The following is a 27904-nucleotide window of genomic DNA, read 5'->3' as shown; positions in this document are numbered from 1 at the left end:
GAGTTTTCCTAATCAAGTGTGTCATGTAAAATAAAATGTGAAGCTGCACATGTATATGTTTGGTTTAACTGTGGACCCATGATTTTTAAAAAGTGAGGCAATTAAACAAAGGGAAAAAAACCCAGAATGCCTCATAAACAAAACAATTTACCTGTAGTTTCTGTCCTTATTACCACTTAATGGGGCAAAATGTCCAATATGATGTAAAATGCAGCATACACAATCATGTAATCTATAAACTTTTCATGATAACTTACTGCAAATTGCACTTGACAGTTCATGACATGAATGGAGAACTGGCCCCTTGTTCATTCACCCTGAAGAGCCCTTGCACCCTAAATTGAAGTCAACAGTGTAACAATCTGGATAAAAAGTTTGCAGCTCTTCTCAGCCAGCTGGCCCCACACTCAGGGTAGGGCCACCCAGGACACTGCTTTGTCCTGTTCCTTTACGGGGCTCTCATCCTCAGGCAAGTAGTCGGGCTGCTCTGTGTTTTGTTTTACTTTCACAGCTATGTCCTGAAATGGGACCAGCATCTCTTCTCTCCTTTCATTTTTCACAACTAGAGTCTTCATGGCCTTGGTTGATGCTATCACTGATGCCAGAGTCTCTGCTTTCCAATCTGAATGGATTCCCACCACACCTTTGAACAGCCGTTTGAAGAGTAAAGCTAATGACACCTTTAATTTTTAACAAAACCTCTTCACATAGATTTCTCTGAGACATACCATCAAGGCAATCTATAGGCAAAACCACTGTTTTGCCACATTTGTTTGAGTTCTCAGAAAAAAACTGAGATTTCCTTTGAGGTGAATTTATTTCACAGAAACTATCACTATTTGCCATATTGGAAGAATGAATGTCATAGATTTCAGAAGCCAGCAGTTTTGTTTCTCTTGGAGTTGTAGTCCAGTTCTGATGTGGTTTCTTCTTTAATTCTCTAGTTGTAGGACTTTCATTCAGTTCAGTTTCTGATGATTCTAAATGATGGTTATTATGTTGTCTAGTTTTAATTTTGATGTGGTTGCTTGGGGAGGTGAGCTGTGTTTACCACCATCTTGACCAGAAGTCAAAATCCTTGATGTATTTTCATAGGAAGTTAGTCTTAATATTTATTTTTATAAAGTAGTAATGAACTGAAAGTTATATGACTCAAAAGTTACATAATTCATTTGTTCAAATGCACTTTTTCGTTTTAGTTTATAAGTATATGATTGCAATGTAGTAACATATCTCCACATGACTTCTTTGATATGCTATGTTATTGACAAGTTTCCACTATTTTAATGGGTTATATGGCCCTTTGAGTTAGAAATGACTGTAATTAACTGTTCTTTGGTTTTAGTAAGATTACACACTGAAGAGTGTGCATATGTGTGTGTGAAAGAGAGAGACACACACATACAGAGACACGAGGAGAGAAGAAAAGGTAGAAATAGGGAAGCAAAGGAGACATTAAAAGATAATGGAGGAAGAGAGGGAGAAACCATTATAGTATGCTCTCATTTCTACATTGACTTCTTCATTTGGGAAAATTAAAAAGTCAAATCAATTTCTCCTTTCCATACCATTCCAGAGCATCACTTGCAGAGCATTAAGGTATTATCTCACTCTTAGATTATCAAGAATAATGTTAGGTTTAAAAAGAATTAGTTGCTTTTATCCCTTTTCTGAAAAAGGAATATCAATTACCTTCACAAATGGTCAATTACATTCTCTTCTCACAAAGGACTCATTTTTCATTCATGGGACCAAGCGTTAATTCACTCAAATTGCATAGTAAATTGAATATGTAGAAATATGTTTTGATATTGATCCCTGATTTGCCAGTAAGAGAGAAACTAGCATTGCTCCTTTTAGTAAACCTATGAGACAGACTTTTGGTTTTGTGAGTTTGTGTGTTGGTGGGGAGAAGAGGGCAGTTTCCTCTTTTTTTTTTTTAAATGAAGAACTAAGTAGGTACTTATCTGCCAGGTTCATAGAACTGCTAACCTGGCCCATCCTCAGGCTCTCATCCTCAGGCAAGTAGTTGGGCAAGTAAAACTCACACTCTCTCCAGGATAACAACCAGACTCCCAGTTTTAGAGCTTCATCACTACCCACACACATAAATCCTTTTAAATGTCATAATTATACATTTCCAAAGTTTTGTTTAATGCGATATCCTTTCTAATAACTCTTTTTAAAATTTTTTTATTTATGGATTTTAGAAGACAGAGAAAGAGAGAGCTATTGATTTGTTGTTCCACTTATGCATTCACTGTGTGTTCCCTTACTGGGAATCCAGGTCACAGTCTTGGTGTGATGACACTCTAACCAACTGAGCTACCCAATCAGGGCCCACATTTCCAAAATTTTAATGTATATTTTAAAACTATGTAAAAAGGCATCATTGTCGCAGGGAGTGATGCATTGTGGGGAGCGCCGTGGTGAAGCGCGGGGCTCCTGAATCTGAGGGTTACTGTCCAGAGCCAGCTGAGGAGGGAGCAGGACTCTGAATCCCACAGAGCCCGTCCCGGGGCTGTCACGGATGGGGGAATAAACACGAGATGGCGCAAGCATTTCTCTGTTTGCCAGGAGAGGAGACATGGCTCTTCCCCCTAGGGGAGAAGGCCCCGAACCCCCATGTCCAAAAGCTTTTATTGAGAACCACATGCACAGGGGTATGGATGCAAAGCTCATCAATCAATGTCTAAAAGCTATGCTTACAGAAAACAAATAGAGATCATAGATAACAATTGAAGGAATACAAGAGATCTGCCTCAGGTCAGGGTCTATGAATAATGTAAATCTCCTTTCCAGTATGAGCTGGTTATCATAGCTTTTGAAGGGAAAAACAAAGCATGCTTAGAGGAACATCAGTGTGAGAGAGAAGCATGGATCAGTTGCCTCTCACGTGCCGCCAAGTGGGGACCTGGCCTGCAACTCAGACATGTGCCCTCACTGGGAATTGAACCAGCAACCTTTCAGTGTAAGGGATGACACCCAACCCACTGAGCCACACCCGTCAGGGCACAAGTATTATTTTTAAGTCAAAGGTCAAAACTAATGATCCCAAATAAAAGTGTTTATACAAATAAAATGTCTTAAATTGTAGACAGAATATGAGGTGCTGTTAAGAGTCCTATAATGAAATAATGAACAAAATTCTTTGGATATGAAGAATATAAGAGGACTTAAATGGTTTCATTTTTCCTTTCACTGTAAATAATAGAATGAGATTTGTGGCTTAATTTGTAAATCCTAATTATTAAAATTAGATGATTCTTAAAACTGAGAGTGACCAGAAATCTGTGATGTCTTCATAAATTTTTGTCCAGAGTAGGAATGGAGATCCATGTAAAAGAGCCTGCCTTTGGAGTGGTTATAGAAAAATAAGGTGGTTTCCCATTTAACCCTACCAAATGCGGGCCACTCAATCAACATGTGACTGATTAGTTGGTTGGTTGAGAGATGATCATAGGTCCTTTTCTGTCCATAAGGTCTAAGATTTTGGTGACAGAGTTCCCTAAGACTTTTTGGAGGACCTGTAACTCCAACAACAGTATTTCTTCCTTACCCTCACTCTTCCTCTCCTCACCTTTCCCATCACCATTTGAGTGTCCTCAGTAATCAAGTACATCCATCTTTGGGTACAGATGTCACTCAGTTTGTTGTTACTCTGTGGGTTTCCCCCTGCTAACTCTGGTACCCCTGTATTTGAAACATCTGCAAGTTCATCTCTTGTTAGGCACATCCGAGCATATATTTCCATGGGGCAGCTGAGGGCACACAGGTGCTGTTGTTGCCCTGCCTGTGTCCCTGTGGCCTTTTCTGGCTATGAAGCTTCTATTGGAGGGGGCGGGGGAAGGGGCAGACAGAAGTGGTGAAGAACTAATACCCCTAGGAGCATCTCTCAGCCAAGGATGGACAAAAGTTGATGGATAAATACTGCAGCTTCCTAGGTCTTGGGTGAAATGTAGGGAACAAGAGTAGGAGACAGTCCTGAAGCAACTTTATCTTTGTCTGCCAGAGATCCCCAGCAAGACTGAGGCCCTGTTGCCCACAGCAGTCACTTGCTCATGAACTCAGCTTGCATTGGTGGCCTTCCTTTGCCTGAATCACTATCCTACTTCCCTTGCTTCCTGGGACTACCTTGCAAATAAAGTACTTACACACTCAAGTCCTTGTCCCAGAGGCTTCCTCCTGGGGAAACACCGCCTAAGACAACCTACTCCTTATAACAATGACATGATATGCCATATGTACTTTGTGTTTCATCAGAAGGCAGTCCTCTTTGGGACTTAGCTGCCAACACTATGAGCAGCCACCACAAACACCCAAGTCAGGGTGTTTCAGATGTGTGATGGTTAGCCTGCCCTCTGCAGGACGCTGGCTGCCATCAGGATCCCTCCTTCTATGACCATAGCCCCGCCTCCATTGTCTTTCTGACCAGGGGCAGAGCTACTGACAATATTTCTGTCAACTGACCTAAGTCTTTCACTTACAAAGAGCCACCTATTTATATGATATTTATGACTGACTCACTAGGCAAAGAGGACAGTTTATTAAGGGTGGAGTCAGGTGTGCTTTTTCAGAGATCTAGAACAGAGCATCTTGTGCTCACAAAAGGCAGGGGGAGCATCTGTATAGAAAGGTTCCCTATAAGCTCTTGCTGCCCAGGGACCATAGAAATGGCCTAGAGCTCTGATATTCTCCAGTTATCTATACACGTGACTATAAATATGCACATACATGTGTTTGCACATGAAGTAATAGAAATACCCAAGAAAGATTTGGTTGTTAAACTCTTCTCACCCTAAATCCCAATGTGTTTCAAACCCAAAAGTAACAATTATGAGATAAAAGGAATGAAAAAGTCATTTTGGATAAAGACTTGGAAACTGAATAATCCACTTAACTAGCCCAAGTGACCAAAGATAGTTGTCTCCAAGCCAATTTGCGAGATGTCGCATATGTTTATTGGAAGTTTCATTGCGAAGTTTCAGATTGTGAAATGCTTGAAGCCTGAAGCCAGGGGAAGGAGTAATTGTTGGTTTCATGAAGTTGCAAGAGGGTTAGGAAACCCAAGAGAGAGTTACACTGCCAGATATAGACACAGAGGAAGGAGGAGGCTAAAGAAGGAGAAACAATTAAGAGTCTGTTTGAAATCAATTGAATGTCCATCTGCTATTGAACTTCATCGTAACACTGATTACAGGTAATTGGTATTTGGCTGAGTAGATAATTAGGCTGTCCATGGAATGAAGGGATGCAAAGGACTGGGGAATTTATTCTGCATCCTGATTTCCCCCTCTTTCTGAAGCAGAGTTTGAGGCCTGGGATGTGGCAGACAGAGCCTCCCACGGCTCCTGCAGAGGGGAGGGTGTTTACAGAGCACTGACACCTCCTGACTCAGAAAACGAATGAATCAGTACCTGAGATGAGAAATATGCAACTACAGACCTTACTTATAAGAAATAAAGGCAATAAAAGCTCATGGCTCTTTGGGAACAGTTTGAAATATCATTTTGTTACAAATGAAGTTGTGAGTCTGAGGCAACTATTTTCTAATGATTCAGAATGCGCATCTAAAATGATGGTACTGAGTCCGCGTTGTCACTGGACCTGCAGTGATGGGACTTGATCTGTACCGACACAGCTGTACTTTATACCCAGTTGAGACTCTCATCACTTGTCAATCATTACTTTGTAGGGCTGACTAGAAAAAATGAGTAGTTAAAATTTAGATAGCACTCATATTTGCCAGGCAAAGTTGTTTTCATATGATAACACTTTTAACAGTAATCCTGTATAGTTACTTTTTGTTTTGTTTTTGTTTTTGTTTTTGCTGACGGGAACTCGAGGCAAGGGAATCCAAGGTTGAATGTTTGAGTGACTCAGCTCACCCCTCATTTCTATCCTTTGCACAAGCTCTGTGAGCTTCTACCTAGAATGAAACCTGGGGAAACTCTAACTGATGCCTATCCAGAGTAGCCCCTGGATAATAAGAATCACATGAAGTAATACTTTAAGTATGCAATCGAGAAAATTGGAATTCAAAGCGACAGGGTAAAATTACAAGTGTCAGAATAAAAGTCAGGGAAGGAAAGCACAAGGAAGCATGAGTGCAGAGGAGAAACAGTCTATAAATGAGAAGGAAAATGATAAATTACAGGTAGGAGTGTCATTCGATAATATCCAGTGGCGATGATGTGACTGAAGCTTCTCTAAAGTGAGAATATTGGCAGTATATCCAAAAGGAAGAATATGTAGGCTTGTCAGCTGTAGCTGGTCTCTGAGCACCGCCCACACGCATGCACTGAGCCTGGGGCTGATGCCTCTCTTTTCCATCCTGAGCAAGGCTGTGCAGCCTGGGACAAGACAGGCTGGTAGTCCCAGTGACTAACACCCCCAGGAGTAGCTCTCCACCCACTAATCTGTCAGGAGGGGACAGGTAACTCCTTCACTCTTTAGTGAGATCATTTTGAGGCACATTTGACGCTTTTTCTCAGAGTTCCTCAGCAGGATTGAGCCTCAGTCACCTGCTATTTAACTGACTACTAATCAGCCCTAATTAGCTGTCTTCCCCCTGGCAAAACAATCCCCTCCTTCACCTAACAGTGGCCCCTGTACTTCCCAAATAAACTCCTTGCACCTAATCCTTGCCTCGGGATCTGCTTCAGGGGCAATCTCTAACTTCAGGAATGCATTAGTCAGGGTACAGGTAAGAAAGAGGATGTGCCTCAGGTGCTTCAGATGAAGATACTTCAATGCAGAGGGTGCCTAAGTGATCAGGAAACCATGGAAAAGGATGGCAAGACCCCACAGGGACTAGGAACAGCAATGAGCCTTTCCTGACTATCGGCCTAATGGGATAAGGAGTGCAAGCGTTTTTTTTCAGGCACTGTGATGGAGGAGGCAAAGTGCCAAAGCAGGACGGGAGAAGTAAAGAAGTACCCCAGCTGTGTCTCCTGCTGCCCTCAGATCATCTTCCAGTATCTCCTCCAGTGGCCCAACCCATCCAGACACCAGTCACCAAGGGAGTGGCCAAGTGGTTCACATGGGTCAGCCTCTTGGGGCAGAGGAGGACAGATATCAGGTTTGGCAGAACACACAGAGAATAAATAGTTTACACAGTAGTCCTACATATCCCATTAGAGTCTTGGCTCCTGCTGATGCCATGTTAGATTCTTTTACCGAAGAACTCAAAGAGCCTTTCTTACCCACTCCAGAGATGACTGAAAATTAACTCTGTAGTCACACTAACAAACGTAGATAACAAGACTATTCCTGGTGCTTAGGTGTTCCACGCTCTGTTGGACAACAGAAAAAAAATCATAATACACTACTAAATTCCCATTGTGAACACTCAAAATATAAAATAATTACCACTGAATAATTACATGCAATGGCTTATGAAAATAAAGACTGCTCTGACTTCTCCAGTAAAAAAAAAAAAAAAAAAAAAAGTTAAGGCATTAAGACCCATTAAAGAAAAATCAAGGCTCATTTAGCTCAAAGAAGAGAAATATGAAAGATGAATTAATATTGTTCATTGCATGTAGCAAAGTTTGCTGATCAAGGGGATGGGTTCCAACATAATAGATTTTTTTCATCAGAAACTTTAATGGCAGGGATGAAAACAATGCAGGCAGAATGGGGCTGCACTTCAGAACATAGATGATGCAATTGACAGATGAAATGTTCAATAAATTAGTAGCAAAAATAGCCCTAACAACTGACATTTATTAAGCACTTGCTCTGAGCACCATATGTATTACCTCTTGAAGTCTTCCGAACAGCCCAGTTACATAGACAGTATTGTCCCCTTTGAGTTAGTTTCCTAGGGTTGCTATACCAAGTGCCACAATCAGGTGCCTTGAACAACAGAAATGTGTTGCTGAAACCTGAAAAGCTGGAATTCATGCTGCCTGTCACCTCCCGGACCCAAAAAGCAGAGACAGGGATTGAATCTTTATGGGCACTTTATTCAGATGGCCAGCAATCTAAGAAACTGGTCAGTTTATATCCTAACAGACCCTCTTGCATTTCCTTTCAAGGCAGCCTTTATTATAAGGGAGCAAAAGTGTAGGTAAGGGGTCTGGAATTCAAGGGGGAAAAGTGTAGATAAGAGATATGGAATTCAAGAAAGAAGTTAATCAGATAAAAACTGCGGTCTGGCAATTTCCCTAACATCTTTTCATCCACTGACCAGTAATTTTCTTTGTGTCCTGTGTCTTGTGTCCTGGGCGATTTTCTTTATCTGTGTCCTGGTCAGCGGACTGTCTCTTCCAGGAACACAATGCCTCGGATACGACCTTGATTGCTTATGATCTGTTCTAGAGCACAAAGACCAGTTGCTTGTGATCTGGAGTCAAGGTAGGCCATACCTGCTGTTCCTGAAACAATAGCTTTTTACATGCATTAACTACTAGGCTTATTAATTATTACCTTAAGTTAAATTTTTCCAACTCTTGATTCTTCCCATCATTCCCCCACCATTAGTTTAAACTATCTTATTTCTATGAGATCAGTTCCATATGGAAGTATTCATTTTGTGGTTGGGCATGTATCTTAGCATTAGACCATACGGTAGGGGGTTTAGGAATACATTTAATTACAGATCCACATAAGGGGACACGTTGTATACAACAAGCTATGTTAAAGCACAAAACAATTTTTAGCACAACTGACAAATGTTGCACACTCTCCAGCTGGGGCTTCATTGTTGATTTTTAAGAAAAACATTTCTGTGTCTTCAGAATTACCACAGGTTCCCAATTATAAATACTGGAGTAGGTTATTTTCTTATTGATATGCTTAAACAAATTACAATTTCAAAGGCTTTCCAGGGTAGCACAAACACCTATAAGATATGTAGTGAAATTATGAACATTAAGTACCCTCCACAAGACAAAACTCAGAGATGTTTAGAACATTTTGCTAAATATACCCAAATATTTTCATTTCATTTGAAAGGAACAAGTTCTCCATAACACGGGGTTAAACAAAAAATAATGAAAAGAATATTTATTGTTTTTGAAAGATGACTTTTAGGTCTTCTTGACGTTCAGAGGTCCATTGTTCTTCCGGTGCTTTCTTTACTCCGCTGTGATGAATCCAAGGTTTTATTTCTGCCACCTTCACCGCGGTGAGGGGGATGAGGAGCATGCCCAGTACACTGTTCTTCTAGTTGGCTTTCTGGAAATCCTATCTTCCAAGCTTAGGTAGCACCTTATCTCCAACCTCAGAGAAATGTATGAACCTGTAGGGGAGAGGTCCCTAATACTAGCAAGGTCATTAATTACATCTAAGGTCTGACCTAAATGTTGTACACATTTCTTTACCTTCACTTCTTGATCTATTTACATACTTGCCACCCGAATCATAGCCTGAAATGGTTGCCCATATACAATTTCATAAGGACTCAATTGAACGAGGAACCACCCTTATCCTGAGCAGGGCAATAGGTCAAGTTTGATCCCAATGGAGATGAGTTTCTTAGCACAGCTTAGCTGTATTTTTCTTCAAGGAGAGATTTATCTTTTCTACCTCCCCAGAGGCCTGAGGTCTCTATGCCATGTGGTGTCTCCACTGGATTCCTAAAAATTTACTAACTCCCATGTAATTTCTGAAATTAAAGAATTACTGCTCTGGATGCTGCTGCGTAGGCCAAAGCAAGGAATTACTTCTTTCAGTAAGTCTTTCACTACCTCAGAGGATTTCTCTATTCTAACAGGATAGGCTTCTACCCATCCTGAAAACATATCAACAAAGACCAGCAAATGTTTCCACCCTTAGACCCTTGGCATCTGGATAAAGTCTATTTGTCAGTCCTCAAATGAGCTCTGTCCTTGGTATTGTTTCCCTTTTTCCTTTTGATGAGTATCTGACTTGGGGTTGTTCTTCTGGCACACAACACATCTAACAATTACTTTTCATATGGCTTTAGAAATTCCAGGACCTGTGGGCCACCGTTTAATATACATGGTTAATGAGTCCCTCACAGTGAGAGACCTCATGCAAATGCTTCATGACAGCCTCTCCTAAATGTTCAGGAAGCCATATCACTTCTTTCTGATTTTTCTCCATCAGCTCCTTTTTCATCAAAAACCCAGCTCTCAGCTTTCTCTAAGTCTCCAGTCAAATATTCAGAGTCAAATTGTGACGAGCCTAGAACAGGTACCAAAGGCATTATAAATGTTCCTTTATAAGCCTCTTTCGCTGCTCAATCAGCCAAATTGTTTCCTCTAGCCACTTCCGTGTCCTCTTTCTGATGCCCCAAGAAGTGCATAAATGCCACCTATAAAGGCACCTGAACAGCCTCTAATAATTTTAAAATTTCTGCTGCATGCCTAATCTCCTTGTATTTGATATTAACAGTTCTTTTTCATTTCAGATGGAACCATGTGATTGCAAAACTAGGAAAGCTTACCTTGAGTTGGTATACACACTCACCCTCTTCTCCTGTGACAATTCCAGTGCCCTCGTCAAAGCAATCAGTTCAGCTTTCTGAGCAGAGGTTCCAAAGGCAAGGCTTTGGCCCCCATTACTCCTTCAAGAGTCACAACCGCATACCCAGCCTTTCTGTTTCCTTTGTCCATATCACTGCTTCCATCTGCACAGAGAGTCCAGTCTGCCTCTTGTAGAGGATAATCCTATAAATCAATTCTGCTAGAATAAATTTCATCAGTTATCTCAGCACAGTCATGTATTCGCACAGCAAAGTCAGGCGCCAGGAGAAGAGAGGCTGGATTTAACTCACTTACAATTTTGAGGGAGACATTGGGATTAAGAAGAATGGCTTGGCACCTGCCCATTCTTCCAACAGTGAGCCACAAATTTCCCTTTTGTTCCAGCAGGCTCAACACTTGGTGGGGTGCATAAGTGGTAAAAGGCTGTCCCAAGGAAAATTTTTAGCTTCCTGTAAGCACTTGCAGGTGGCTGTCACAGCTCTCAAGCAGGCTGGCCATCCCTGGACAGTGTCATCTACTTTCCTTGACAAGGAAGTGATGGGTTGAGAAATGTCACTAACCATTTGGGCGAGGACACCTGGGGCAATGCCCTGCCTTTCATGAATATATAGCTGGGAAGGCTTTGGTAGGTTTGGAAGCCCCAAGGCTGGTGTAGAAGCCAGGTGCGCCTTCAGGGACTCAAAAAGCCTGAGTGCAGTCCTTCGTCCATTTGAAAGGGATATATACTCTGTTCCTTTCAGAGTTTTTCCAGTTTAACAGATCTGATGTAGAAAATGGCGTATGTGCCCAATGATACCTAGTGGGCTGGCCGTTGGGCAGTACTTCCACTGGAAGTTTTTGCAAAGGCTATTGCCCTGCCCTGGTAGAGGTTTTTCCTCCACCGAACGTGGTTCCCTGATGGGTTTGAGATGGCGAGGCCAGTTCAGGCTCACTTTCCCAGTTCCCTCAGCTGAGCAAGGAGGAAGATGCCCAGGGCTGGAGGGGCCCTGGGAATCCTGACTATGCTCGCAGCAGCCATAATATCCGGATCTTCCTGGGCCCTCTCCTCTGAGCTTCTGCTGTCTTTCACAGGCAAATTCCCTTTTCTCTGGACCATGAATCTATTTCCTTTAATCCTGCATCCTGATCATGTAAGCTCATGAACGTTTCTAGGTAAGGCATTTTGTCCCACTTCCCTGATCTTTGACAAAACAACTCTAGTTACAGTATGATACAGTGCCTTAAAGACCCATTCAGCAGCCAGTGCTCTCCTGAGTCTAGATCATACAATACATAAGCCAAACAGTGTTACAAGAAAAAACACTTCCTTCTTAGTCATAGGTTTATAAGCATAGGTCAACCAATTAGCTAAAGCTTGCCCCAAAGGAACAGAGTCTTCCCCACTACCCCGACTCTACCACACAGAGCTCTGTAATGTCACAAAAACCAGAAGGCATCTTATTTAAGCCAGAAGACACCTTTTTACCAGACAGAGCTCTGTAAACCAAAAGGTACTTTAATTAAACCAGAAGACACCATTGTAGCAGGTGGAGCTCTGTAAACCAGAGGACACATTAATTCCTAATGACCTAAGTCATAACCTGGATTGTAACCTGAACCAGAAAGTGCAATGATTTAATCAAATGTGAAAACAATGGGAAGTGCCCAGAGTCAGAGGCGGAGAGTCTCGAGGTGAAATCGTGTGGCAGCTGCTAGGGATTCTCCAAAGTGCACCCTGGAGCCCCCCAGTCCAGGCAGCCAATGGGACTCCCCACCCAACACCCAGACTTACCAGCGAGTCTCAAAGTCTGTCCTGGAGGAGTCACCAAAATATGAAACCAGAAAAGCTGGAATTCATGCTGCCTGTCACCTACGAGACCCAATAAAATTTAATATTTATTGGCATTTTATTCAGATGGCCAGCAATCTGAGGAGATGGAAGGTTTGTACCCTGAGACGATCTTACATTTCCTTTCAAGGCAGCCTTTTTTATAAGGCAACAAAAGTGTGGGTCAGGGGTCTGGAATTCAAGGGAAAAAAGTGTAGATAAGGAATTCTCGAAAGAGGTGAATCACATAAAAGCTGCAGTCTGGAAATTTCCCTAACATCCTTTCTGTCACTGACTGGTGACTTTCTTTACCTGTGTCCTGGGTGGCAGGCTATCTCTCCCTGCAGCACGATGGCAGGGATACCACCTTGCTGCTTATGGTCTCTTCTGGAGCACAAAGACCAATCACTTGTGTCTCCTGGAGTCAGGGTGGGCCGTACCTGCAGTTCCTGAAACAATAGCTTTTTACATGCATTAACTGCTAGGCTTATTAAGTATTATCTTAAACTAAAATGTTCCAGCTCTTGACTCCCACATCATATCCTTCCAGTTATTGGCTAGAGGTATCTGAGACAAAGTTGGCAGCAGGGTTGGTTCCTTTTGGGATCTGAGAGGGAAAGCTGTCCCATGCCTTAGGTGGATTGCTGGCAATTTTTGGCATTCCTTGGCTTGTAGTTCTCAGTCTTCATCTTTACTTGGTGTTTTCCCTGTGTTTGTATTTGTGTCCACGTTTCCACCCTCTAGGACACCAGTGAGTGATACTGGATTAGGGCTCCCACCACTGCCCCCATTTTAACTACTTCTATCTGTATCAACCTTATTTCAAGTAAGGTCATATTCTGAGGCACTGGGGGTTAGGTCTTCAACATACAAACTTGGGGGGACACAACTGAACCCGTAATACAACTGTCAGATGAGAAAGCTGTGTCAGCAAGAACTTAAGTAACATAAAGTTTACCCAAATAGAAAATTTTTAAATGTTATCTAGTGTGCTGTAAAGCCACATTCATCAGAAATATGAGGCCAGTGTTATGGATAGGCAAGGTCAGAGTTGGTTTAAGGTTAGAGATATTAGGACCAAGCTCTCCTCAAGAAGGAAAGAGATTAGATGAAGGGCTGGAAGGAGAGTATGTGCCTGTAGACCCTGGGAGGTTGGGGCTGGCAGGGGTCCTAGGAGAAGAAGAAAGGCAAGGTAGATCCTCTGTCTAGCAGCTTCCCAGAAAGAGGGGTGTCAGCCGCAGTGGGCATGCTCCCCACCCCACCCCAAACGTCCCCCAGTTACCATCAGGTCTGTCTCCCAGCCAGCTTTTAGTCATGAAAAGATCTTCTACTTATTTACTGGAAAATGGGGGAACTCCATACTTTGAGAGGCTTCAACATGCTAATTCCTGATTGAAGAAACACTGGACATGAATGAGTTTAATCAGCTCAGTCATTAGTTCTTTGAAAGCAGTGGAGAAAAGAGATGTATTTATAGACAGCAAAAGAAGCTGGATGCGGCATGCCTGTCCCTAGGAGGAGGGGAAAAGGGTCAGCGTGCCACTTAGAAAACCTATATGCCCAAATTATTCATGAAAAAGAAAACTGACGTATGTTAATAGCTTCCTTTCTGCACATTTCCAAACCTTGAGTGCTGCCCTTTCTGGAAGCCTTCCATGCCTCCCTGACTTTCATATCTTCAATGCCTTCTGATTCAGTTGGAGTAGGCAAATCACTGTAATCACTGCAGTTAAACAACTACAAAACTCTTACTGGCTTAATGCAATTAAGTTGTTTTTCTATCCTTCATTTCCCAGTCCAATACGAGTTCCAGTCCAACAGAGTTCCGCGTACTCATTCAAGGAATCAGAATTGAGTTGCATAACTGGCACAAGTGGCGGAGCTGTGACCTGAACCCAGGCACTCTATTTCCAGGGAGTAAATGCGCCCTCAACAACCTGCAGATCCTGGCCCCAGTCTCTCTGTAATGGCAGCTGGCTGACTTCTACAATGAAGCAAGCTAAATTCCCCATGGCCTGGTACAATAAAAATGTTACTCATTTACCTCACAATCCACCGTGAAGGGTCCAGGCTGGCAGCCTTCCACATGCTCCATCAGGGACCCAGCCTGCTTCAGTACTAAGATCCACTCATTTCTCTATCTAATGGGAATGTGAGGGGAAAAGAGCTGAGAATTACTCAGGGGAACTTTGTGGGTCGTGCCTAGAAGTAGGATAAATCAGTTATCATCCATATTTCATTGGCCTGAACTTGATCACATGACCACACCTAACTGCAAGCATGGCCAGGAAGTGTAATCGAATGAGGTGCCCAAGAGAAAAAGCAGACAGCTTCTGTCACAACTTAAAATCTCGGAGCATTCCATGTATGCAAAAAATGGAAGAAGAAAGAAAATTGGGTAGAAGGAAGATCCTCTAGGTTTCACTATATCATGTAAGGAATCTTTATGTGGGCTTGTATTAACAGAAACTACATTGCAGCTGCAAACATAGGCAGCTTTGCTTTCTGAAATTTCTGAGAAATAAAAATTATCATCAACATTAATGAGTTCTTTATAGGAACTTTATTCCCTTGAGAATGGCTAATTGAGGCTTCTGTGTAAAATATTATTATTCACAGATTGTGGGACTTTTTATTTCTCTTCCTTCTGAAAACAGAATGAGAGGCAGGAGCCTAAGTTGCAGCATGAGATATTTTTGGTTAAACAGAAGTTTGAGAGAGATTGTGACTATATGAACAGAATTCCTCAGTAGGTTTGTAAAATCTCTGGAGGTTTCTAATGAACAATGTGGGATCACAGCCCCTAAAAAGAAGAGTGTCAGTCCTTCTATTAGTGCTCAAGTAGTGTGATTGCAATTTACTTAAGAATGGCGTTTTAAACCCTAGCACTCAAATGTCAGCCTAGCAGCTGCTTCCGCAGAATCCATAAAACTACCTTCTAGTGCTTGAGCACAGCCAGGAATTTTTACTTAATCCATAGGTCCTTCAATGTGTACAATATTTTCCTGCCAGTGGGTGAGGAGCGGTGCAGAAGATGGTAACCACCTCTTTGCCTCCTGCAAAGGAAATGTCATGATAGACTCACCTTCTTAAATCTTTGTAAGCACATAAACAACCCCAAGACCGTAATGTGGCACCTGTGGATTGTGGGGCTCACCTCAGTGTGTTTCCCATTTCTTCAGGACCTTGGGTCCTCAAGTATATTCAGGTTTGAATTCCCCAGACTAAGAAGGCCACTGAAATTTCAGTTCAGTGTTTGAGCCTTTTGGCCACTGCTTTGTGCATGGCGTTTGAGTTTTGGGTTCTGTAATTTTTCTGCATCAGGAAATGCCTTGAGAGGAAATGAAGCTCAGAATGTCACCTCATGCCCATCCCTTCTCTCCAGCATCCAGGCCTCTCCAGTTCTGGCTGCCACAGTAGCTTTCTGACGCCTGTGAACATAATTTCAAAAGAAGTTGTCAAGCTTCACTACTTGTTTTGGGTGGAAGAGTTTATACTCTACTCTTTTTGGAAATGGAAATTCAAAAAAGAAAGTATATTTTAGCAGTGGAATTCAAGCCACAAGAAAAGGTCAAGGGTAAAAATGTGTGTTAATGTAAGGGAAACTTACTTAGAATTTCAAATTATAGCCTGTCAATGACCAGTAATTCTATTTATCTGCCCAGCCATCCTAGCTCCAGTTGGCTTGTGTACCATTAAAACAAATCCATGCAATAAAACTCTATAAACAAGCGAAAAAAACAAAAAACAAGAAAAACAAGCCATAGGATAGTCAGATTCTGTATGATTTATTTTAAATTATTTACTAAGTGCCACTAGTATGCCAGGCAAAATACAATATGCATATTGGCTATTAAAATTATACACCACTAGCTTTCTTTGGTCTTGAAAATTTTGTTAATGTTTAAGTTTGACATTTCCAAGCATTAGGCATTGGCAAAAAAAAGGGGGTAGAATCTTCACTCTGCTAATTTCCCAACTGTGTAACTGCGTCCTGTGACTTCATGTTGCTGTGCTTCAGACATTGTTTTAGGAGACTAAGTGTGGTCACACAGGCCTTTCCTGCTACGCTCGTGTCTAAGGCTGCCCGCTCCCCACCATTCAAACTGAAACGAGGAAGAAGAGGTAATTGCCCTGAGGGTCCCGCCCTGAGCCTGTCGGTCCTGAGCCTCTGCTACCCCTTCCTGTAAGTCGGGGGTGCCAGGCTGGGGCTGGAGTGCAAAAACCAGGGCATGAATGTGATGGGTGTTATTAGAATGCCAAGGTATGTGAGATTTGTTTGAAAAGAGTCCAAGTGTAGCAGAAAAACTGAGCTTCATATTAATTATTTCAGAATACATTACTAAGTGAAAGGCAATATTCTTCTTTGAGATAAAAGAAAAGGGACTGACCCCTCCCTCCCTTCAAAAGAAAAATTCTGTTTTGGTGTATCCCTAAAGATGTGGCTCTCAGTTTCTTTAGAAAGATATAGTTGTTTTCCTCTATCTTTAGACAATCTTCAGTAGTAAAATCTTAGAGTCCCTGAAACACTTGCCAAATATTCTCTAATTTAATTGCTAGAATATCAGATGTGCATTTAATACCTAAAATTTACCAGCTGAAAGTAAATACATCTGCAACATATAAAATATAAAAGTAATATAATACATAAACATGTAAAAAATTGTTCATTTATTTTAAGAGAGGGAGAGAAGCATAGATGTGAGAAACATCGACCAGTTGCCTACTACCTGGGCCCCAACTGGGAACAGAACCGGCACCCTAGACACGTGCCCTGGCTGGGAACTGAACTGGCAACCTTTTGCTTTGCAGGATGGTGCCCAACAGACGGAGCCACACCGATCTGGGCAATATATAAACGTTTTGAATATTACCAAATATATAAAACTGTAAACAAAATTATGAGAGTAAATTGACCTAGTTTTTTTGCCCTCTGGGAAATGAATCATCACCAATCAGCGTGATTTTGTGTGCAAAGAAAAGACTGCATCTCATATATTTGTATTTGTTTATATGTCTGTGTGTATGCTAATCTGTCCTTTCAAAAGTATCCTAAAGGCTTTTATTTGTTGCTATTGAAAGAATTTTCATATTGAAAAGAAAGGTAAGAATTTAGAACAAGTCCTTTTCTCCCTCTACCTACTGTCTGCACACTTTCTGAGAACAAGAATCCTATTGGATACTCTCCTAGTTTTCCTTCTGGTGATACAGTAATCATAGTTTATTAGGTCCTTCAATAGTAACAAATTATAAAATTTTAAAATTATTGAGTAATACTTTATATAGTCACATAAAAGATGTAAATTAATCCAATTTTCAATAATTCATATATTGCTTAAAACAGTTATTTGTTTCATTGTCTTGCTGTACTAATTTATAATTAAAGCTATGTTGCGAAGAAGTGTTACAGAATTGGAAAATAAAGATTGCTCATAGCAAGTTGTCCTCAAATAGCCTTGTGACTAAGAAAATAAGCAGCAAGACACATGGTATCAGTTGATTCATTTGTTTGTTACCCACAAATATTTTGGATGGTTGTATACATTGCTTTCCTTCTTTAAAAACATTCTTCCTCTGGTAAATTTTAATTTAAAAGTGTGAACTGAATAATGTAAACAGAATGGGGAAGAAATGAATATTGGGAATGATTAATTATTGATCTGTTGAGAGTTTTATCCATTCTTTAATTCATTCTTATATTGAAATGGTGAACAAATATTTAAAAGTACCTACTATGTGCCATGCCTTATGCTAAGCACAATTGGTCCTATTTGCTCTTTGAATTTCAAATTGAACCTTTTGTCATTGTCAAGTGTTAAGGCCCCTCATTCTTGTTATTCTTGCATTAGAAGGTGGGCCCCATGTTTCTGTGGGTTTTCAGCTGGACTGTTTTGACTATTCTCTGTGTTTCATTTTTTTGTTACTTGTGTTCAGTTCTCCTTAAGAAGCTCCCAGGATCTCCATATCCTGAATCATTCTCAATTTCAAGGAACTCCTTTGCTTAATTCAGTGCTTACAATTTTTAAATGTATCATTTTCTTCCAGAAATTGGAGCTCCTATTTAGGAAGAAGTGTGTGGTGGGTGTTGTAAGTGCCCCACCCAAGTCCCCAGGTGCCTTATTGGGCCTGTGTGCCATAACCACCCCCCTCCCACCAGCTGTGGTGAGTGCTGGCTGTCAACAGCTCACAGCTGGCCCCTTCTCTGGAGAATTGCCCTAAGCCAAAGGAGGCATCTCTACCCAAGATGCCACACTCACAAACAATGATTGACACCAGAGTGCAACATGTTGACCCCCTAGCCTGGGAGGCAACTAATGCTCCAGGGCTCCCCTAGGAATAGGCTGAGACCATTCCCCAGTTAAGCCCACATCCTTGCTGAGCTCCTAGCCCTACCTACCCTGCTGTCCCAGAGCGTTCCCTCGGTAAATCATAAGCCAACAAATTCCTGCTTCAGGCTCTGCTCCTAGGAACCCAACTGATGACAGCAAGAATGATGCCAAGTTTTTCTACCCTCTGTCTACAAGACTAGAATGTTCTAGCTTCTTCCACATGTCCTTCATATTCAAATAACAGATTCAATTAGATTCAATGACAAAGAGGATTCAGCAGCAATACCTAGTGAGGGAAGAACCTGAAAGAGGCAATCCTCACCCTGGCTGATGTGGCTCAGTTGTTTGGAGCATCGCCCTATGGACCGAAAGGTTTGCAAGTTTGACTCTCAGTCAGGGCACATACCCAGGTTGTGGATTTGATCCCTGGTTGATGTACCTAGGAGAAGGCAATGAATTAATATATTTCTCTCTCACATCGATGTGTTGTTTTTTTTTTTTTCCCCTCTCTCTCTCTCTAAAAGCAATGAAAAAGTGTTCTTGGATGAGGATAAAACAATTTTTTAAAGGAAAGGCAGTCCTTTTAGAATGAATCCCCAGGTTCAGTAACTCTGGGACCCATGGAGTCTCAAGTTTGTGTGTTTTTTGCTTATTTTTTTATTTGTTTTGTAAGGAAGGAAGGTTCATATCCACATACATGTGTTAGATCTCTGTGTCTTAGTGAGCAGGCTTTCTCAGGTTTAGGTTAGCTCAGAAGTCACTGTTAGAATTGTCGGTCTCAGGAACAAAAAGCATCGTGACCGCAGGGAGAGCGGATTCTGGAGCTAGCCTTTCCTGTCGGGAGCTGGGCCCTTGTGTGCTTGCTTCAGTGAGTGTACCTTTCTCATTCTGTTTCACTGCCCCACTTCCTGCCTGCCTGCCTTGGAGCTTTTCCTCCCTTTTCCACGTGACCTGGGGGCATTATGCTGCACAGGTCCTACTGCAGCACAAACAAATCATATGGTGTTACTTTGGTCCTATTTGCATGCTATCTGGCGGAGTCTCCCAGATTTCTGATTCCAAATTCATGTCTCCACTTTAGCCTAGTTTAACTTTTCTCACCGGATTTTAAGTTACTAATTGGCCAACTTATGAATAGACTGACTTGGCCAGCTTATGCGCAGGGGTCAGTAGGCCTCCCAGTGGTGCCTGGGGTTGGTGGGGAAAGTCACATAGTGTACAACAATTAGGTGGCCATTCACTAGGACTGAGAGTGGAGGCAAATTGCCCAGAAGGGATCTGTGGGCAGAGATGTCCCATAAAATTTGTAACACAGTACGCTCGTGGATAGGTAGGAGCTAGAAAGGAGTTTTTAACTTGATGACTATTTTAAGAACAGATATTTGGGGGAGTTGGGAGGCAGATAAAGTGCCATTAAGTCAATCAAATAAATTATAGGGGAATAGCACTATCTTATTAACCTCCCCTCAGATAACCCATACTGTCCCAGCCTTTAGAGATGTATTATCCAGAGTGGTAGCCACTAGCCACATGTGACTATTGATATTTAAGAAAATTAAGTCAAATGCAGTGCAATTAAAAATTCAGTTCCTTGGTCTCACTAACACATTCTAATGCTCAAAAGCCACATGTGGCTCATGGCTATTCCACTGGCAGCTCAGATCAAACATATACAGGTCTTATTGAACAGCCTTTTTTTTTTTTTTTTAAGGTTGTTTTTATTTAAGGGAGGAGATTTGAAAGGCGTATCTCTTTGGAGTCCTTTTTCTCTTTTCCAATAAATATGATAATAACACACTTTGAATCTCTTTCCTGGAAACACATTAAGAACATGGTGCCAGATTTCTTCCATCTGTTGTAACAGGAAGGACAACTGGTATTTTGTAGTTATTTTAAATGCAATAAGATGTCAAACACACCAAAAATATTCTATGTCCTTTTGTATTAAGATTTCCTTCTTGCCCATGTTAGTTCTTTCTTTTGTGTGGGGAATGGTTTTGCAGAGGTGAGCAGGTAGAGAAGAGGAAGTAGACGTTATCCTTTGTCTCTGTACACCTTGGGGTCAGAAGGAATCTCATGGGTCTTCCTATATAAATCCCCCATCCAATGCAGCTACTGTGTTTGCTGCATCCTTTATAGGGGATGGTGTTTCTGCTCAGCAGTTACCAAAGGTAGACCCTGGTTCGTGATCCATCTGTTTGTGTTCATACCTTCTAACTGTTTGGATGAAGTCAAAAGAGCAAAGAAAACTCACTATTATAATTCTGGGTTTGAGAAAATACTCATTTCTAATTTTTTGTTTTTTAGAATGTACTGAATATCTATTATGGGCCAGAATTTTACATATAATAAGCATAAGTACTGACATATATAACAGGCGTTCAATAAATGTCATGTGTATAAATGGGTTGCCTTCCCAATGACATTGGATATGACTTGGAGTAAAAGATATCCATGGAAACCATGTTAAAATGAATGCATTAATTTCTATGCTACCTTCAAAAGCTGAATTAACCTATAATGTGCAACTATTTCTAGCATTACTTACATCAGAAAATATAGTTCCTCCCTCTCTGATCCCTTCCCTTTCTTTTTTCTTTTGTTTGTTTCTCCCTTCAACAAATTCTGTATTCAAAAACTAAGAACAAAGGTCTCCCAAATCTAGCTTTCCTCAGGGCATGGCTGGTTTTCACGGAAGGATCAGGAGTTCTGTGACAGGAGCAGGGCCCATTTCAAACTGAAGGCTACTTTGACAAGAACATATGCTTGCCTGGGTTTTTCCTCATAGGGTAAATCAGGAAGCAAAATTGGAAATCAATCTGTTGCTGAATCTCCACACCGAAACCAAGGAGAGGTGCTCTAGTTTGATTGTTGCTGGGATGAGGATACAGCCCATTTCCCTTTGAGGAAAACAAAATGAAAACAGAATCCTTTTATGACATACCTTCTTTTAAAGCCTGTAGGGGACATTTATTCAGGTTATAACCCAAGAAGGAATTTTAGTCTCAGGAGAATAAAGGTTGGAAGACATTTAATATCATTACACTCGAATATAGAAGAAAAGGCATATATGAACCACTTAAAAATAAAACAGCCACTTACAGTAGAAATAAAAATAGAAAATTCTCCAAGATACATCTAGAAGGATACTAGTTATGTGTTTAACAATACCATGTGTAGCTCTGGCTGGTGTGGCTCAGTGGATCGAGTGCTGGACTGCAAAGCAAAAGGTCACCGGCTCGATTCCCAGTCAGGGCACATGCCTGGGTTGTAGGCCAGGTCCCTGGTAGGGGGTGTGCAAGAGGCAACCACACATTGATGCTTTTCTCCCTTTTTCCCTCCTTCCCTCTCTCTCTAAAAATAAATAAATCAAAATCTTTAAAAAATACCATGTATATACATAAATATATAAAAATAAGAAAATAGCATGTAGCTGTTATAGTAATCTGAGTTCTAGAGAAACTACCCTAAGTATACTTTATTAAATGTAAAATAATGACTAAATCACTTTTACTTCCAAAAAATGGATGTTCACTGCCATTTCAGTATTGTTGTGCATGTCCTAAAAGGTGTGTTATACATGTTGTATGACAATATATAGAATTATAATTGTAACCATATTTATGGCAAATGAGTTTTATTATAGAAATTTCTACTGGCTTCCACAAATAGCAACACAATGTTGAATTTTATGTTCCATGATCCATGATACTTTAACAATATTTCTTAGGATGCTGTGGATTTAAGGAAAGGAACTCCCTTGAATATGCCGTGGACGTTGGGCATTTACAGGCCACCAGACTCTGGATGGTCTGTAGTATATAAATGGGCTTTCCCTTTCAGTTCTGCATTTAGGTAACTGTCTTAGATGAAGCACCTCCAAATCAAATTAGCAATATTGAAAGTGCCTCAATAAATTTTCCCAATGGGACAGAGGTTATTAACATCAGTCAAGTAAATGGCACCCTGGTGTCCAGGAACAGCTAACACAGCTTTTAAAAGATGCTTTTGTTTATTGATGGGAGCATGACACTAATGACAATATACAAAAAGGAGGTCCTCAATCCCAGCGTTATATGCTGATAAACTCTGAGTTCCATTTCCAAGTGGCCGATTACCTTTCTGCTTATCTATCCATTGATTCTGACCTAGTCTTGGCTGTTGTTCTCTGTCATAAGAAAAGACAAGGAGAGTGAATGGCTCAGCTTTCATGACATGCCCTCCTGCTGAAGGCATGGAGATATCATCTTTGAATATTAATGCAACATTATGTTATTTTTCCATCCGTGGAGGATTTAAATTCAGGCAGGAAATGACACCATTATATCCGCTGTGCGGTCAACAACTCACAAAGGATGAAAAAAATGAAACTGTATGGTGCAAGATTTCTCCTGAAAAGAACAAAGGCATAGACAGACGTTTTACATTGCTCTGTGTTTGGGTTTCTATCACCCATTGGGTTGGTTTTATTTGCTTTCAGTATGAGTTTAGGCTGCATAGGAGAGCTATGTACTTTAGATTCTTACAGGGACACTCCAATACTTGGCTTAATCTTTTCAGAGGGCAGAAATCATACAGAGTAATTCTTTAAAAAAAAAAAAGCTATTTTCCTGAATGAAGGTTATAATGACTCAAATAACCTAAGAAAGTTCAAGAAAATTCTCAAATTTCTATTTCTCAGAGTTTAATCTATGTGTTATACAGTGTGGGGCAAAAGTAGGTTTACAGTTGTGAGTTCTCAAAAACAGTTTATTCTTGTCTTACTATTTATTAATTATTGCATTATTTACAAACATACCATACAAACAACTATATATATAAACCTACTTTTGCTCAACCCTGTACTTAAAAACTATATATTCAATATTGAATGTTCCTAATACTAACAAACTTCTATTTTTTTAAGTGATTTGGGATGGTATTAAATGCATTAAGCAGGAAATATTTTGGAAATGTATTAACACAGAATGTAACAATTCATCATTTTAGTATGTGTAAATATATGAGAATATACACACACATATAAATTTTCATGTATACATCAGAGGCTTTAAATTAGAGAGTTCTGTATTCTAGTGATCGATTGCTGTATAACAAATTACCCCAAAATTTAGCAGAAGACATAGGCAGCTTTATGATATCTCATGCTTTCATGGGTTAAGAGTTCAGTCAGCACTTGGTTGGGTGATTTTTTTATTCTTCATAGTTTGATGGAGAACCCTTCACGGTTTGCAGCCACAGAGGGACTGGTCTGGAGGGTCCCAGGCAGCTTCACTTCCATGTCTGGACCTTGGTGGTGATGACTGGAAAGTCGGGCTCATCTGAGATTGTCAGCTGGAGCACCTGCACATGACCAATCAATCCAACATGAAGCCTTAGCGTAGTTGGACTTAGTACTTTAAGAGCAAGTGTTCCAGGAGACAGGAAATGGAAGCTGCCAGTCTCTTCAGAATGAACCAGAACTTCTGGCACAGCGTAACTTCTGCCACATTCTCTTGGCAGCCCAGATTTAAGGGGAGCAGAATTTTACTCTACATCTTAATAGGAAAAGTGACACAAACTATAGCCATGTTTAATGTATCATTCTCTCTGCCCTGGCTAATGAGGAGAAACATGATATCATGGTTAAGAATGTGGAAGACTAGCTCTGATTAGCTGTGAGGCTCTCCCTTCCTCGTATCTTCATCTAAAAACAAAATAATAGTAATATGTATTAATACCTCATGGAGTTGTGCTAAAAGTCAATGCGATAAGCAACACAATGTACACATACATAGAGATACAAATATACATGCAAAGTACTCAAAAAATTTTTGCTGCTATTTGTAGTTTTTTAAAGTTCATCTGAGGTTATAGCAGAGGCTGGGAAGGGGACATTGTAGCCAGAAGTAAGCAGACCTCTTGGAGAACAAGATAGTGAGTCTCATCGATTAGGCAACCTAGTCTATAACTCAAAATTTAGTGTATCCCACTTGGTTTTGTTTTTGCTGAAGAGGTTTTTCTCAAACTACCCATAATTTTGAAGAATGATACATGCCCTCTCATTCCTTCTTGTTGCTCTTCCTGGACTTCTGTTTGCTGTTAGAAGCTTCTTGTGGAGAGTTAGGATGCTCTATTGTACTTGTTTCAATACAGTGGATGGCAAATTTCCATGATATGAGTCACATCATTCCCTCTATAGGGGTACATGTACATAAATGTCTTGCCTCTGTTAAATTATATTGGATTACTCTTCATTCATGTTATTCTAAGGAATAGTGCTGCACTCTACTTCTCCTTCCCTTCTCGTCTTGTTCAGCTCATTTATAAATAAACATAAAGCACTTGCTTAGCCAGTTAAGATAAAAGTTAAGATGCTGTAATACAGAGTTTCAAACACACAATGTGTCCAACAAGATAGATGTTTATTTCTCTATTTCTGAATAGCGTAGGCATGGAGGCAATATCTGCTCCACCACACAACTCAGGGATTTAGTCTGAGAGCTATCCTCAAGATGTGGTTTCTAATGTACTTCTCATGGTCACCATTTCTAAGCAGTGGGAAGAAAAACAGGAGCCAAGTCCAGGACAAGCATCTCTACACCTTGAAGACAACCTAGAAGCTGCATACATAATTTTCATAAACAATTTATTCACATGATCACAGATAACAGTAATGGGAATTATAGTTTCTAACCAGGCATTCCTGTTGCCGGGAAGGAGAGATTTGGGGGTAGTTTTGATTGGAGGAGGCACAGTTAATTGTTTCCCATGTTTGTTACTGCTCAATAAAATAACTCAACTTTTGAATAACTGATATACAGCAATGACTATCCATTTGTTACTTGGCTCCCCACAAGTGTTGCCACCAAGATATGCCTCCAGTGTCCATTTTTTGAGAGATTCTTTAATAAAATAATTTGTCATTTATGGGTTGGGGCTGTGTCTCAGTGAATATTTTTTTTATTTTAAATGTCCTTTAGCCTTGTGTTTATGAGGCTATGTGATACATAACATGAGGCTGGAGGCCACAAGCCACTTTTTATAAATAATAGCTATCATTCATGCTTGACTACTGCCTTTGGTACTGCCAATGATATGGGATAACTGTAGAAGAATGTGGGAGAAATAGTTAAAAACAACAGCAGCAACAGCAAATACTCTCTTGGTTCTTTTGAGAAATGAAATTGTATTCTATGAGATTCAAAGATACCTAGTCAAGTTCCATTGTCTGACCAAAATGTATGTCTGTGGATAGATTATACTGTAATAGTGCCATTTTCCTACCACTTTTAATATACATCTTGTTAATTTTCAAAATCCCAATTCCCACAGCATCAAAGAATCATAGAATTTTAGAGCTGAATCAGTCATTGGAAATATGATTTACTGTAGGAAATCATTGGAGTTTGAATCTCTTGTGGTCACTGTAGTCACATAAAAAAGAGGGTGTCCACCTCATGGAGAGATAAGGGTAACTGCTGAGTTCCTTTTACTTTGAATTAAAGTATTGCACCTTGATTAGGATCTAGAGATATTCTCTTCAAAGCATTGCTTGGATGACACAATTCAGTACCAGAGAGGAGTCTACTTTAGGACGAGTTCTCCCATGCTGTCTTTGACCTTGATGGAAGACACTTTTCTGTTTGTGTCTGACCTATTGGTACATTCTCTTTCCATAGGCCAAAGTGTGCAGTCATTTGTGTCTGGCTTTCTTCAGTCAACATTATGTTTGTATATTTATGGAACTTTTCTTTATAGTTCCTTCTCATTGCTGGGTAGCATTCCATCATAGGAAAGTACGACAATTTATTTATGCATAATATTGCTGATGAGCACATGGGCAATTCCCAGTTGGGGACTCTTGAACAAGCTGGCTTTTCTATATCACACATGTAGAAGTGAAGACATGTTAAGCAATGGCATAAATGCTCTTTTTTATTCAAAAAGCCATCCTTTTCTACTGAGGGGATATATTTTAAAGCTGCCCCTTTCAGTGGTAACGTAAGCTTCCTATCTTTACCGGGGAGCTCAGAGAAGGCCTGCTGGCTAAGGGCTGCAGAGGGCAGGTCTGCCTTACATTTTCAGAGGAAAGGGCAATCTTTGCTGAGTTTATATGTTACATAATTATGACACTATAGAAAGCAGGAAAAATAAGCTTTTTCCATTTTAAAAGAGCCTGAACTCCCCCCATTTTCCAACAAACCTACTCAAATTAAATAGTAGTAATAAAGTGGAGAATGCATTTTGGCATATTTTCAAAGAGTTGAATTTCAAAGTGTTGTAATTATGCATAACAGAGAGAGGAACATGACAATGCTATATAAATAGCCCCCACTAGAACTCCACACTAAGTACATTTAAGACACAGTCTCGAGATGTAGAAATTAGGAGTTACTATTCTAGCAATATTTCCTCCCTTAAGGTTAACTTACTGGGCCAACACAGAGGATTTCTTCATAGGAACACAACTTCTAGACTAAAATCGAGGTTTTGGTAAAAACAAAACATTGCCCCAAACCACTGATTTTTCCATTGCAATTTTTTTCTTTATTAATTTATATATTTGAAGGAACAAAACTATCTGTTACATATCACAGCAGAGTAAATCTTCTAAAATATGCAATAATTTTATTAACAACTTCATTGGCAATCTTTCTTATAGTGTTACTGCTGAAATTCTTCATAGTGGCTGCAAATCTCCATTATCACTACTTCCTGTTTGTGTCTCATTCTTTGTTTCATTAAATATAATGTAAAAACTATACATTGAAAGCCAGAAGAGTTTGACATAGGCCCTATGTCTGCCACCAGCTAGCCAAGGTATCTTAGGCAAATGATTTCATTCTAATACTCAGCCTTTTTCTCTTGATATGCAAGGGTAATGCTATTGCTGAAACATAGTATTACTATCAGAAAAAAAATGACATGTATTTTAGGGTAATGCTCACTGTCGTAACAATTAAACTCCAGAATTTCATTAGCTTACCCGATATAATTTTCTTTCTTTCTTGTATGAAGTCCGGTGCAAATGCTCCTCGTCAGCAGGAGGGTCTCCTGCATGTAACAATTCAGGGACCCAGGCTTCTTCTACCTTGAAATTTTACCACCTCCTTGAACTTCGTCTTTTTCTGCACCCCATCAATAAACATGATCGCCATAATCTGAAACTGACTGACTTCACTTCTATGCACATTCTATTGGCAATGACAAATCACATGACAATACCTGGATACAAAGGGAGCTGGGAATGTAGTCCCAGGCTTGACACCCACTACTTGGGGTGAGCACCATATCACAGAAGGGGAAATTATGTGAAGTCCACATACAGA

At 40.4% G+C, this 27904-nt stretch overlaps 1 protein-coding gene and 1 pseudogene across 3 annotated transcripts in view; one reads left to right on the top strand and one right to left on the bottom strand.

The window, feature by feature from the left end:
* Window positions 1–27904, top strand: part of PAK5 (p21 (RAC1) activated kinase 5) — a 267718-nt gene that overhangs the window by 128313 nt on the left and 111501 nt on the right. The window lies entirely within an intron of this gene.
* LOC129070968 (armadillo repeat-containing protein 1-like) lies at window positions 347–27733 on the bottom strand (annotated as a pseudogene).

The sequence above is a fragment of the Pteronotus mesoamericanus genome, unplaced genomic scaffold (genome assembly GCF_021234165.1).
Source record: "Pteronotus mesoamericanus isolate MK-2021 breed Mesoamerican mustached bat unplaced genomic scaffold, CSHL_Meso_final contig_25, whole genome shotgun sequence".
Classification (NCBI taxonomy): domain Eukaryota; kingdom Metazoa; phylum Chordata; class Mammalia; order Chiroptera; family Mormoopidae; genus Pteronotus; species Pteronotus mesoamericanus.
Note: the sequence above shows the minus strand (reverse complement) of the source record. Positions and strands in the feature narration are given on the sequence as shown.